The following is a 15594-nucleotide window of genomic DNA, read 5'->3' on the forward strand; positions in this document are numbered from 1 at the left end:
TTTTTTCCTTTTAAAATAATTTCTTTTATATATCTTCTTTATTTTATATGATGTAAAATAATTTGCAAAAATTAGAGTAAGTTCTTAGTTTGGTCCCTTGTCTGAAAAAACAGACAAATTGGTTTGTGTTACCTATCCATTTGCCATCCTAAGGGAAGTTGGGAAACTTCAGGCAAAATGAATAAAAATAGAAATTTTCTTTGACGATTAACTTATGTTCTGTCAGACACCCCCTTTGGAACTGGTGTATAACCTTCTTCCCTCAATTCTAATTCTCCACACTCGTTCTATTAATATAAAGAAATGTTTTCCAAGATTAGTCATTATTCACCTCTTATTTCCTTTATAAAAAATAAAAAAATTATAAAAGAGACAAAATACCAAATGCCAAAATATTACTCATATCTTGATTATATCTTGATGTAATTTTTTAAATGGAGCCCTCAACTTAACCTAGACTTAGTGAAATGTCTTGTGAGGGCAATGTTAACTCATCCAGCATTAATATGTGGCAGACATTGTGCTCAGGGCTAAAGTCACTATATTATCTTCTAATGACTAACAGTATTAGTTGGGAGATACGTAATCAAAAATCCCAAACAGGGCAATAAGGACAGTATATAAGGTGTTCAAAGAGCGAGGAAGGGGTGCTTATTTTGCCCAAAGGAAGCTAGTTAGCAAGATGTTTTTGAAAATAAGTGCAAATCAATGTGTCCAAAAAGAGAGAGTTTTTAAAATATCTTTTAGAATGATTGAAGTTAAATGACATTTATTCTAAAAGAGATTATAAGTTATTTGAGAAAGTACTGATCATTTTAAATCATAACAAATAATGTTATATAACTACTATTATGAGTTTGGGAACATGTTCCGCCTAACAAATTTGCTTTTATATAATGAGGTGACATAACGGTCCAATAAATGCATGGAAGTAGTACATGAAGCCTATGTAGAATGGTACAAAGGCTTTTGATTGTTCATATGATGTAATTGTAGTATTATGGATTCTTCTTATTGAAGTATCAAAAAATACTAAAGCTGATATTCGTATATCCCTGAGAAGGTTATGTATGTGGATAAGCTTCATGAGTGTATGAAATCCTTTAAATTATGAGTTAGTTTTTTTTGTGAATTTGAACTTATATATATTTTACTCTGAAAGGGTCCTTAGCTTTTATCATATTCTCAGTGGGTCCCTTGAATCTCTCTAAATTAGGAAGCATTTGTGGAGTGGTATGTTGAAAGTAGCACTTGACTAGAATTGTAGCCCTAGATTAGCTGCACTCAGTGCAATCTTAGACTAACAATTTTATTTTTCTAAACCTCAGTTTCTTCATTTCTAAAATAGGAGATTTAATTAAGTCAAATCTCCTGCATAGACATATCTCAATTGCCAGGCACATCATAAAGATTTTTGCAACCTTAGGTAGACACAGGTGCAGTTATTTGGCCTTTACAAGTGTAGGCCCTAACAGGGTATTAAGAAATTCAGATCTTGATTTTAAGTTTCCCTTGGAGGAAAACAACAACAACAACAACAACAACTATCTGTTCTGGGGCCATATTACTACATAGCAGCCACTTGGAGCAGATCAATGCTAATATTAATATATTTGGACAACTATGTGCATTCAAGTTCTCCACAGCCCCCACTATGCCCTGCAGTCTCATTCCAGTCTGCTTCACTCATTTCTATGACTTTCCTATGCTGGAAGCATTTGATATGGTCTCCTCAGATATGCACAGTATAACCTTAAACTAAGGAGACAGAATAGATTGGACCATGGGGAAGTGACATAATGGTGGAATGCGTGACCTGGGTGTGCCTTTACTGAGGGAATTCTGAGACTGTCTGTATACCTATGTGTACCCTAATTATGGGGGAAGACTTAACACTTTTTGTTGAAAAAGGTTCCTCTGCTTGACGTTGATAATGGAAACTGATCACCAGCTGTATCGCACATCTTGTGTGATACTCTTACACATTTGCCATCCACCAATATTTTAGGATGTTGTGTTACACGAGGCTTAATAGATCCCAAGTTAGAGTAGAGAAAGAGGGTCTTAAAATGTTGGAAATTTTATGATAAAACTGCTCAGGCCCCACTTGTTCCTAAGTAAAATGAAACCTGAAGTAATTGTGCATTTTAAGTAATTTCATTGTCTAGGTCAGGAGTCTGCAAGTTTTTCTGTGAAGAGCCAGAGAGTAAATATGTTTTGCTTTGAAGGCCATGTAGTCTTTGTTGCAAGCACATAAGCCACCTTAGGCAATATATAAATACATAAATGAATGATCATGGGTGTGTTCCAATAAACTTCATTTAATAAAACAGGTAGATTTGGCCTGTGGGTTGTAGTTTGCTAGGTAGTTATTAGAATATGGTGTCTGATTTTAAATATCTTGAAGATAATCACAAAGTTTAAAATAGGATGCTACTATAGGAGGTATTAATAAAGAATACCCACAGGAAAAGTGGTCTGGGGTTGTTTAACAACCAACAGGAGGCTATTGGATGACATAATTTATGTTTGACATAAAAAAATAATTTCTTGAAAATGAGAGTGGTTATATTTTAGAATGAATTATTAAAGCAGTTTGTGGACTCTCCTTGAAAGGCTGTAAAAATAGTATAAATTTTCAACTTTCTGAGCTGGCTTTCTATAGAAATATGAACAGGATATTCTGTAGGTACTGGGAGAGGAACAATTAGGAATGTAAATCCAAACAATTCTGCATTGAACAGAACTAGTTGTTTATCTCCCATGGGACAGAAGCAGACCAACAATTCAGGTTTCTCATCTTCACGTTTATACTCAGTACTTTCATATTCTTAGGAAAGGATTATTTTAAACCCCTTTCACAATCTCTGACATGCCCAAGTGTTCCAAGGAGCATGGTTGATTAACTTCTAATGAAACTATTAGTAGTGTATTTAATGATTGTGAAAAGCTACATAAATTTTAAATAGCTTTTGTAATATCTCATTTAACAGAATTATTTTAAAGTTCTTTTGAAATCCTCAGCATCTGTTTACCTTTTCTCTGTAGTTATCTGTGCAGACAATTGTGATTTTGTGAAGGGGGAACTCAAGGTCCTATATCTACATTTCATTAACTTATTTTGTCACATTGTGCATCAATAATTTAATGAAATAACTATAGGAACTTTAATTGGTTTCAAGTTATTATCTCAGTTATATCAAATAGATTCATAGAAAAATATGGTGACAGCATTAGCAGGGGCTTTGGAGGACATCTAGTTCAAACTTTTCATATTTAGGACACAAACTAGAATCCTAGCTTGGGTTTCAGGACACCTGAGAGAAAACTAGAACTTCAAATAGATTGCTTATTCCAAAAGTTAACTTTTTAAATTTGAGATCCTTTTTGGCCAAAAAAATTATTATAAGGCCGTAAATGCAGGTTTCATAGATCTTCTTACCCTAAAGATTTATCGTTATACATAACCTGTTTAAGTTTAAATACCCCATTATTTTTGAGGGAAGCACTCTGGTCATTGTGGCAGTTGCTTATTCTATTTTCTTTACTTGTGTTGTATATTATGAGAATCTTTGGTATCCACCCCTATAATGGAATAAAATAAGAGCATGATAGTGGAAACTGTCATTTGGTGAGTTAAAGATTCATTCTATCCTGTTGCAGTTTTATTGAGGAGGAGTAAATAGGAAGACAAATGTGATCACTGCATTACACTTATTAGATACTAAATAAAATTTAATAAAGAGAGAAGATCGTATTTCTGTTAGCGGGGATTAAATGATTGCAAATTAAAATTTTATCTGAGAATATCTGTGTCTTATAGATGGCATAAATGAAGAAAAATATGAGGTATGTCTGTTCTGGTATGGATCTTATTTTAAAGCATAATGATGTGTATATATGTGTGCATCACAAAACAGGTATAATTATCTCATCCATGCAATTATATTCTACCATCCCTTCCACGTGCGATTAAGGTTGCTCTCTTTAAAGTAGGACATAGGGTGGCGTTGATACTTGTTTCAGGGATTCCACATTTAACCAAAAAGTTTTTGAAATGCTTAAATTGGATTTACCAAACCAATCAGGGTGTGAGTAAACTGTCTGTGTTTATGTTTGTGTGTGAGTAATCAGTTTGTAAGAAAAATCAGTCTCATTAAACTAGTCACTACTCCAGCATGATAAGCAAAAATATTATGTTCCAGCTTAATCACTTATAATGTGCACACTTGACCCTGAACAATGCTGAGTATTTCCAAATGTTAATTTCACCTTTAGAAGATTTTATGCCATTGATATCAAAGAAATATGTTGTCATCTCTGCATGCAATTCCAAAAACTGTGCAGCAGCAACATCATATTTGGAGGACAAATCTTAAGATGAGTTACATCTGGTACATACACTTAGTAATTTTTTAAAACATGAAATATTATTTATCTACAATAAAATACAGAGATCATAAGCATATAGTTTAATAGTTTTGAAGTATACATACACCCTTGTAACCTATATTCCTAGCAAAACATAGAACACTTCATCACCATAGGGTTTCTTGTGTTCTGTTCCACCATTCCCTGAATTGTAGCCACCCCACTCCACACACACCACCCAGGAAAGACTGTTCTGACTTCTGTCACCATACCTTAGTTCCAGAATTTTGTATGAGTGGTATCATGAAGTATACCCTCTATTGTGTCTGGCTTCTTTCCCTCCACATGGTTTTTGAGGTTCATATGTAATGTTGCATGTATCAGCAGTTCATTTCTTTTTATTGCCAAGTATGAATGTTTTTGTTATGAACTCTTGTTTTATGATGTGAGTTAAAACTATGTGGGGAGAATGGACTAACTTCATAGAAGTTAGAGAATAAGGCCACAGTTGAGGATTTTTTCCTCCATGTAGACCAATTCTTATTCAAACATATCCTATTACATAAAGTATTTCTATATAAACAAAATTATTTTAACCACAATGACAACTAACAGTTCACATATCTTATATCTTACTATAAATATTTTAGGAAAAACATTGCATCATGGTCTCAGACTTTTTAATATATGTATATGTAATATTTATTAATTTTATTAAATAAATACTTATTGGAAGCCTACTATGTGGCAGGCATAGCACTATAAGAATTTTCTCATATTTCAAAATGATATGTAAAAGCTCTAGAAGAAATGAAGCATCAGTAATTAATCTAAACCTATATATTTATTTATAATTCATGATCACCAGTTTTGGTATTAATCTGTCACTTTATAGCCTGATGCAAATTAAAAAAAATGTTTGTGAAGATGCAAGATCTGTTAGAAAGGTACTGAGGAAAGTGAGTTCCTATATACCATTTTTCAAAAACAATTTGTCCTGGAGATTTTCTTTGCTGCTTGTTGAAAAACGGACTCCATGGGGTTGAAACATCATGGAGATTTTAATTAAGTTTTAATTAAATATTTTCCATGCTTTTGCATAATAAGGAGATAACATCAAATCTAATTCCTGAAAAATCTAACATGCATCCTGGTAATCAGCACATGAGGAATCTCTAAGCATCCACACATAATTTAGTACTATTTCTAGTAAGAGTATTTTAAAAGAATGATACTTACACTGTTTCTAAATATGCCTAGAAATATACCTAGGATACTCCATGGGAGAAAATTTTTGTTTTAATTTTTACTTCAAATTTCATTGGTTTACTATAATGACAATTTAATAATTTAATGTCTCTGAAATTAGTGTGTTTTTATATTTGTTAATTTTTAAAAATCTTATATAAGCACTCTTTTGGATTTTTAAAAGTCTAAGGAGATAGAATATAAAGTGTTGCATCACTTTCAAATGTGTAAACGTGGTAGACATTGCCTAAACTCTTTGTTTTTTAGTAAATGGGGATAATAATATACCAAGACCATAGAGTTGTTATAAGGCTTACATGAGACAGAATCTCATAGTATTTCATTGTAACACATTGGCTATAATCCACACTTTAGGCCTATATCCAAATGAAGTTATAGGATAATTTTTTATAAAGATCAACTAATAGGATTGACCATTTGAAATATATCACAATTTTGTCATTTCTTCATTTTTAATATATTGTAAGCCTTAACCAGATAAAACTGTCCTTTACCTCTCTTGACCTTTGTAACATATAATGTAATTCAATTGACCAAACATATTGTGAGTTTTCACTGTTTGTCAAGGATCGTATTAAGTACTAGAAATACAAAATGGATAATGCAAGATTACTCACTTCCTTTTCCTTATTCAGCTTTTTTCCTTATTTCTTTCAGCTTTTCATTCAATATGTATTTTGACTCCTAATTTTAAGGTCTACATGTTAATTACAAATGAATGGATTGGACTACCTGGTTTCTAAATTCTATGCCTTCTAAATTTATGCTTTGGATACTAACATGAATATGGGTAAACATTGGAGCAGGTTTTGCTGAGAATGCAGCAAGTTTGAAAACCTTTTATATTTAAGTTCAAGAAACTAGGCTTCAGAGTCAGATAGACCTAGGTACAAATCTTTACCAGTTGAGGAAACTACAATATCTCTTTGAATTTATCTTTGTGGAGTAATCCATGAAATGGGGATAAAAATGTTACCTCCTTTGTAAAGTATTATGAGGATTAAATGAGATGATGCGTGTAAGGCACTTAAACAGGCATGTTCAGAATATAATAAACTAAAAATAACTATTAGTCATTATTATTCAGGCAGTATAAATATAGGTGGTTTACCTATCTGGAAAAATATTTCTAAATATATCCAAATGGATTAAAGTGCATTTGTCCTTATTTTATTTCATTTCATTTTTAATTTTTTAGTTTTAATTATTATGAATATAAACAGTTATGTATATTTATAGTGTACATGTGATGTTTTGATACAGGCATGCAATGTGAATTAACCAAATCAGCATAATTGGGGTATCCATCACCTCAGGCATTTATCATTACTTTGTGCTAGGAACATCCCAATTTTACTCTTTTAGTTATTTTAAAGTATACCCTAAATTGTTGATTATAGTCACTTTTTTGTGCTACCAAATGTTCATTCTATCTAACTATATTTTTGCACCTATTAAGCATCTGCACCTTATACCCCTCTCCCCACACTCTCCGAGTCTCTGGTAACTATCTTTCTACTCTCTGTCTCCATGAGATCAATTGTTTTAATATTTAGCTCCCACATATGAGTGAGAACATGTGAGATTTGTCTTTCTGTGCTTCGCTTATTTTACTTAACATAATGTTCTCCACTTCTGTCCATGTTGTTGCAAATGGCAAGATTTTACTCTTTTTATGGCTGTGTAATACTCCATTGTGTATATGTACTACAATTTCTTTATCCATTCATCCATTGATGGACACTTAGGTTGATAACAAATCTTGACCATTGTAAATAGTGCTCTAATAAACATGGGAGTGCAGATATCTTTTTGATATTCTGAATTCCCTTCTTTCAGATATATACCCAGTGGTGGGATTGCTGGGTCAGATGGTAGTTTTATTTTCAGTTTTCTTGAGAAAACTCCATACTGTTCTCCATAGTGCTTGTGCTAATTTACATTCCCAACAACAGTGTACAAGGATTCCCCTTTCTCCATGTCCTTGCCAGCATTCATTATTGCCTGTCTTTTTGATAAAAGCCATTTTAACTGGGGTGAGATGATATCTCACTGTAGTTTTCATTTGCATTTCTCTGATGACTAAGGATGTTGAGCATGTTTTAATATACCTATTGGCCGTTTGTAAGTCTTCTTTTGAGTAATGTCTATTCAGGTCATTTGCCCTTTTTTAGTTGGATTATTTGATTTCTTGTCCTATTGAGTAGTTGGAGTTCCTTATATTAATATATTGTAGTTATTAATCTTTTGTCAGATGGGTAGTGTGCAAATATTTTCTCCCATTTGATTGGGTGTCTCTTCACTTTGTTGACTATTTCCTTTGCTGTGCAGAAGATTTTTGTCTTGATGTGATCCTATTTGTCCAATTTTGCTTTGGTTGACTATACTTTGGGGGAATTACTCAAGAAGTCCATGCCCAGACCAATGTCCTGAAGTGATTCCCCAATGTTTTGTTTGAGTAGTTTCATAGTTTCAGGTCTTAAATGTAAGCTTTTAATCCATTTTGATTGGATTTTTGCACGTGGTGAGCAGTAAGGGTCTAGTTTCATCCTTCTGCACATAGATATCCAGTTTTCCCAGCACCATTTATTGAAGAGATTATCCTTTTGCCAGTGTATATGTTCTTGGCAGGTTTGTCAGAGATAAGTTCACTATAGATGTGTGGATTTATTTCCGGGTTCTCCATTTTGTTCCATTGATCCACGCATGTGCTGTTAAGTCAGTACCATTGATATTTTGTCATTGGTATTTTGATGGAGAATGCATTGAATCTGTAGATTGCTTTGGGTAGTATGGACATTTTAACAACACTGATCCTTCCAACCCATGAGCATGGAATATCTTTCTATTTTTTTTTTTGTCCTCTTCAATTCTTTCATCAATATTTTACAGTTTTCATTACAGAGATCTTTGACTTCTTTGGTTAAGTTTATTCCCAGGTGTTTTATTTTATTTGTAGCTATTGTAAATGGAATTACTTTCTTGGTTTCTTTTTCAGATTGTTTACTATTGGCATATAGAAATCCTACTGATTTTTGTATGCTGATTTTGTTTCCTGCAAATCTGCTGGATTTATCAGTTACAATTTTTTTTTTTTGTGGAGTCCTTACATTTCTCTAGATATAAGACCATATCTTTTGGAAACAGGGATAATTTGACTTCCTTTCCAATTTGGATGCCCTTTCTTTCTCTAATTTGATTGTTCTAGGTAAAACTTTCACTACTATGTTGAATAACAGTAGTGACAGTGGGCATCCTTGTCTTGTTCCAGATCTCAGAGGGAAGGCTGTCAGTTTTTCCCCACTCAGTATGATACTAAATGTGGATCTGTCATGTATGGCTTTTACAGTGTTGAGGTAAGTCCCTCCTACCCATAGTTTTTTGAGAGTTTTTATCATGAAGGTATTTTAATTTTATCAAATGCTTTTTCAGCATCAATTGGAGTTATCATATAGTTTTTGTCCTTCATTCTGTTGATGTGATGTGTCACCTGATTGATTTGTGTGTGTTGAACCATCTTTGCATCCCTTGGATGATTCCCACTTGATCATGATGAATAATCTTTTTAATGTGTTGTTGATTTCAGTTTGCTAGTATTTTGTTGAGGATTTTTATATCTATGTTCATCAGAGATATTGGCCTATAGTTTTCTTTTTTTGTGTGTTTTTGGTTTGATATCAGGATGATAAGGTTTTGTAAAATGAGTTTGGAAGTATTCCTTCCTCCTCAATTTTTGGAATAGTTTGAGGAAGATTGGTATTGGTTCTTCTTTGAATGCTTAGTAGAATTCATCAGTGAACCATCAGGTCTTGAGCTTTTCTTTGATGGGAGATTTTTTATTATTGCTTCTGTCTCATTACTTTTTATTGATTTGTTCAGGTTATCTGGTTCAATCTTGGTAGGTTATATGTGTCTAGGAATTTTTCATTTCTTCTAGATTTTCCAGTTTATTAGAAAATAGTTGCTCATAGTAGTCTCTAATGATCATTTGAATTTCTGCTGTGTCAGTTATAATATCTCCTTTTTTACCTCTGATTTTATTTATTTTGGTGTTCTCTCTTTTTTTCTTAATCTGGCCAAAGATATGTCAATTTTGTTTATCTTTTCAAAAAAACCCAACTTTTCATTTCATTGATCTTTTGTATTTTTTTATTTCCATTTCATTTATTTCTGCTCTGATCTTTATTATTTCTTTTGCTCTACTAATTTTGGTTTGGTTTGGCCTTGTTTTTCTAGTCCTTTGAGATGCATCCTTAGATTGTTTATTTTTTGAAGCCTTTCTACTTTTTTCATATAAATGCTTATTGCTATAAACTTTCCTCTTACTACTGTTTTTCCTGTATCCCATAGGTTTTGATATGTTGTTTTCATTTGTTTTGAGAAATTAATCTCAAATTAATCTCTTCATTGTCCCAGTGGTAATTCAAGAACACATTATTTAATTTCCATGTGTTTATATAGTTTCCAAGGTTCCTCTTGTTATTGATTTCTGGATTTATTCTATTGTGCTCAAAGAAAATACTTTATATGATTTCAAATTTTTTTGAGATTTTTAAGACTTGTCTTGTGGTCTAACATATGATCTATCCTTGAGAATGATCCATGAGCTCAGGAGAAGAATGTGTATTCTGCAGCTGTTGGATGAAGCACAGTGCATACATCTATTAGATCCATTTGGTCTATAGCACAGATTAAGTTCAGTGTTTCTTTGTTAATTTTCTGTCTGGATAATATGTCCAATGTTGAAAGTAGAGTGTTGAGGTCTCCAACAATTATTGTATTGAGATCTATCTCTCTCTTTGGCTCTGATAATATTTGCTTTATATATCTAGGTGCTCCAGTGTTAGGTGCATGTATACTTAGAATCATTATACCCTCTTGCTGAGTCGACCCCTTTATCATTATATAATGACATTATTTCTTTTTACAGTTTTTGTCTTGAAATCTATTTTATCTGATAGAAGTATAGATTGTATACTCCTGCTCTTTTTTTGTTTTCCATTCAATGGAATATCTTTTTTCATTCCTTTATTCTCAGTATATGTGTGTTTCATAGGTGAAGTGTGTTTCTTGTAGACAACGTATATTAATAGTTGGGTCTTATCTTTTTATCCATTCAGCCATTTGTGTCTTTTGATTAGAGAGTTTAATCTGTTGACATTCAATGTTATCATTGATAGCTAAGGACTTACTACTACCACATTGTGGTTTGATTTGTCATTGTTTTGTGGTCCTGTCTTTCTTTCTTCTTGTCTTCCTTTGTTAAAAGTGGTTTTCTCTGGTAGTGTGTTTTAATTTCTTGCTTTTTATCTTTTGTGTATCTGTTGTAGGTTTTGTGATTTGAGGTTACCATGAGGCTTGCAAAAAACATTTTATAACCAATTATTTTAAACATAAGATAACTCTGCTTACAAATAAACAAAGAGAAATCTAAAAGAAATTCTACCCTTTAACTCAATCCTTACCACTTTTTTAACTTTTTGTTGTTTGCATCCATATGTTTTTACACTATCTATCTCTCAAAAAGTTTTTGTGGTTATTTTTGGTAGGTTTGTCTTTTAGTCTTTCTGCTCAAGATATAAGTGGTTTATACACCACCATTACAGCAATAGAATATTCTACATTTGTGTACTTACTGTTATCAGTGGGTTTCATACCTTCAGATGGTTTCTTATTGTTAATCAATGTCCTTTTCTTTCCTACTGAAGAATTCTTTTTAACATTTCTTGTAGGACAGGTCTGGCATTGATAAAATTCCTTAGCTTTTGTTTGTCTGGGAAAATCTTTATTTCTCCTTCATATTTGAAGGATATTTTTACAGCACATAATATTCTAGGGTTAAGGTTTTTTTTCCTTTAGCATTATGAATATGTCATGCCATTCTCTCCTGGACTGTAAGATTTCCACTGAGAAGTGTTTTTCCAGACATATTGGAGCTCCTTTATATGTTATTATTTTTTCTTTTTTCTTGTTTCCCTTAGTATCTTTTCTTTATCCATGACCTTTGGGAGCTTGATTGTTAAGTGCCTTGATGTAGTCTTGTTTGGGTTAAATCTGCTTGTTATTCTCTGACCTTCTTGTACCTCAATTTTGATATCTTTCTCTCAGTTTGAAAAGTTGTCTATTATTCTTTCTTTGAATAAACTTTCTACTCCAGTGTCTTTCTTTACCTCCTTTTTAAGTCCAATAACTTAGATTTGCCCTTTTCATATTATTTTCTAGATCTTGTAGGTGTGCTTCATTCTTTTTTATTCTTTATTCTCTTCTGACTCTGTTTTTTCAAATAGCCTGTCTTCAAGCTCACTAATTCTTTTTTCTCCTTGATCAGTTCTGCTATTGAGAGACTCTGCTATTGATGCATTTCTTAGTTTGTAAATTGAGTTCTTAAGCTCTAGAATTGCTGCTTGATTTTTTAATTATTATTTAAATCTCTTTGTGAAATTTCTCTGATAGCCTTCTGAAGTCTTTCTCTTTGTTGTGTTGAAATTCATTGAGCTACCTCAGGACAGCTATTTTGAATTCTTTATCTGAAATGTCACATACCTCCATCACTCTGGGATTGGTCACTGGTACCTTATTTACTTCATTTGGTGAGATCAAGTTTTCCTGGATGTTCTTGAGGCTTATGGATATTTGTTAATGTCTGGTCATTGAAGAGTTAGGTATTTATTTTAATATTTGGTGTCTGGGCTTGTTCGAGCCCATCCTTCTTGAGAAGGCTTTCCAGATACTCAGTGGGAATTGAGTGTTGTAATTTAAGTCTTTGGTCACTGCAGCCTTAGGAGCACTGAGGGTGGACCAAGCCCATAATGCTGTGATTCGTATAGACTCATGGTGGTTCTGCCTTGGTGGACTTGGGTAAGATATGGGAGAATTCCCTGGATTACCAGGCAAAGTCTCTTACTCTCTTCCCTCACTCTCTGTGCTCAGCTACTAGAGTTGTGGGAGGAGTGACATGGGTAATCCCTTGTGACCACTAGTGCCATTGCACACCTGTAACCAGCCCAGTCTCATGCAAAGCCCATGCCGACTTCTGCTTGGCTACCTCTGATATTTATTTAAAGCCCAAGAGCTCTTTAATCAGCAGGTAGGGATCTTGCCAGGACTGGGGCTTTCCCTTCAGGACAGCATGTTCTCTTCTGGCCCATGGTATGTCTAGAAAGGCCACCCAGGGACTAAGGCCTAGATTCAGGGGCTTTAGGAGTCTCCTTGGTACTTTATTTTACTGTGGTTTAGCTGGTACCCAAGTTGCAAAACAAAGAACTCTGAACTCTTCCCTTTCCTTTCCCCAAGTGGAGTAAGATTCTCCCTGAGCTACATTGTCTGGAATTGTGGGAAGGTGACATAGGCATTGTCTTGGCTGCCACTGCTGGTGTCTCATTGAGTCATGTGGACCCCAGGACCACTGGCTCTGAGATAGCACAGCCACAAGAATTGCCCAAAAACTACAGCTTTTGTGGCCTGACTGCCTTAAAGATTTATTCTAGGCTTCAGGCCCCTTTTTTTCAGCTAGTGGTGGCCTAGCTTGAACTCAGGTTTCGGGGCAGAGGATTTCCCTCTGGCCAGGCTGATTTAAGCACTCCCTGCATGGGCACTTGCAGAGTTCTGCCCTGTGCTATTGTCCCCTGTGACAGGGAAGGCCCGAGTTCCAATGTAGAGTCCCATAGTCACTTCACTCTCCCTCCCTGGGCATACAATTCTCTTTCCACTTGGGGTGCTGGCACTGGTGGAGATGGAGGAGGGTCACTATAGGCAATGCAAGACCGTCTTTTCTGCCCTCCTCAGTGCTTCTTTCCTTGATATGATGCTAAAACTAGGAACTGTGCTCACTCATCTGATATTTGGTTCATCTGAAGGTGCTTCCTTGTGAGGATAGTTGTTGAATTTGGTGTTTGTGCAGATGGACAATTGCTAGAGGTATTTATTTGGCCATGTTGCTCCTCTCTGTTCTTATTTAACAAGAGAAGTTAGTGAAATTGGTGATAATGTCAAAATAAATGTATTTTCTTTCTAATCATGTTCTTGTCAAGAACAACACTCTGAGATTCTTTGTTGGTGGAGGACTATAGCACAGTAGAACCATCTTATGTCTAGTACCCTCACTGGTCAGTACAATGCTAAACATAACTTCTCTACCATGTTTGCTGAATGGATAAACAATGACTAATGGATGAATGAATGAAAAGCATTCTGCAAGATCATCTGTCATTAATACACTGCATAAAAAAATAAAGTCTTGCCCAAGACAACACTAGTAAATGGTTAAGTAGAGACCAGAATCCAGATTTGTCTACTTGTTGATATTTTTCTATAATTTTTTAATCCTCTGTTTCTTACAATGGCACAAATGCGTAGACATGCATCCTTTTAGTGACTTAACAAAACATGATACTGTTGTATTTTTAGCTTATTCATAACAGAATCCTAAGTACTAACTGAAGAAGTTAACATTAATTTTCCTATGTTATTTTTAGTAAATGTGGGACCAAAAGAAAATAAATGACCTGGGATTACAGACCAATTTTTAGGAGAGCCAGTAAATGTTATTCAGTTTCAGAGGGAGGTGATTCTCCCCCAAAATTATAATGTTATCCCATCTATTCCGAGTCAGTGATGGCCTTATGACTTTAAGCTGAACCTTTCAATAGTGCCCTGGGGCTCTTTTGCATCTGTTATGATTATGGAACCCTACTAAGAAGATTCCCTTTGAGATCTTGAGGGAAAAAAAAAAAAGCCATGAGTATGTAGCATTAAAAGTTATAACGTGGGGCCAAAGTCATGCTTCCCTTTCTATATCTTTGATCTTAATGATCTGAGTTTGGGCTGGAATAGTTTTGTACTCTTACAACAGCTGCTGGGGTATAAAAGAGCATTTTTGAGAAGGATGGAGATTGAGAAATATGAACTGAAATCAGGACTAGTGAACTTAACGTGGCAGCTAGATGTAAAGGAGTATTTTGTATCTAGTTTGGTAATGCACTAATACTTATGGGTCAGGTATTTTTAATTAAAAATGCTTAAAGATTAAAAATTAGAACTATACACATCTTTCAGCCTATTTCCCTGCATATTTTGTGTGTTGAGTCAGACAGAAAGTAGAAATAAAATAGGGAACTAAAAAACTGCCAATAGGAAAATCAGTTGAAATAATCCAGATGCTTCTACCATTTTAAAGGTCAAATCTGGTTTGTTCATAAAGCCCAGAGTAGTGTGAGAAGAGATGTTTAATAAATCTTGGAATTTGGTAGTAGAAGAGAAGTAGTGAATTTACAGACCTTAAGCTTGGTTGCTTGGATTGTCACATTATGCCATCTAAGAGTAGGAAAGATTTCTTCCAGCTGTAAAATTGTGGGTTAAAAGAAATGTCACACTTTAACTTCTTTTTTTTTTTCCCTGTTTGAATCCATATGCTCTGAATGTTACCAGATTTTCAGGCTTTAGAAACCGAAGGCTTTTTATTCACAGGACAGGCTTTGCAGGAGCTACTATAGTGCAAATTCATCCCCATAACTCCCCTAAAATACATTTTTTCTTTTGGAAATATCGGCTCTTGGATGGCAAGAATAATTTCATTGTGGCCTTCATAGCTTTTGGCTTTTGTCTAAAAGATCCAGAAAGTGCAGAGGTTATGATGTATTGCTTCAGTGACACAAGCACTTGTCCCTTAGGATTGACATTTCAGGAACTCCTTCATGTGTTACAAAGCCACATGCAGAGAGTGTTTGAAAGTCACTGGATAGCTAACTTCACCCACAGGGAAAGTGACAGAGACCTGGAGTAAAGCCTTTTCAGTGGAAACCTTTAGGCATAATTAGATTATTCTAGCAGGTGGTGGATTCATGTCAGTCCAACCATCTCTAGAGGATGCTGGGAGCTACCAGCCTCACACGACAGCTTTCACTGGCTGGTTGCCACTGAACTCCGAGTTAACTTCAGGGACCTTTTGAACTGCTT

The sequence above is a fragment of the Lemur catta genome, chromosome 1, assembly GCF_020740605.2.
Source record: "Lemur catta isolate mLemCat1 chromosome 1, mLemCat1.pri, whole genome shotgun sequence".
Lineage (NCBI taxonomy): Eukaryota > Metazoa > Chordata > Mammalia > Primates > Lemuridae > Lemur > Lemur catta.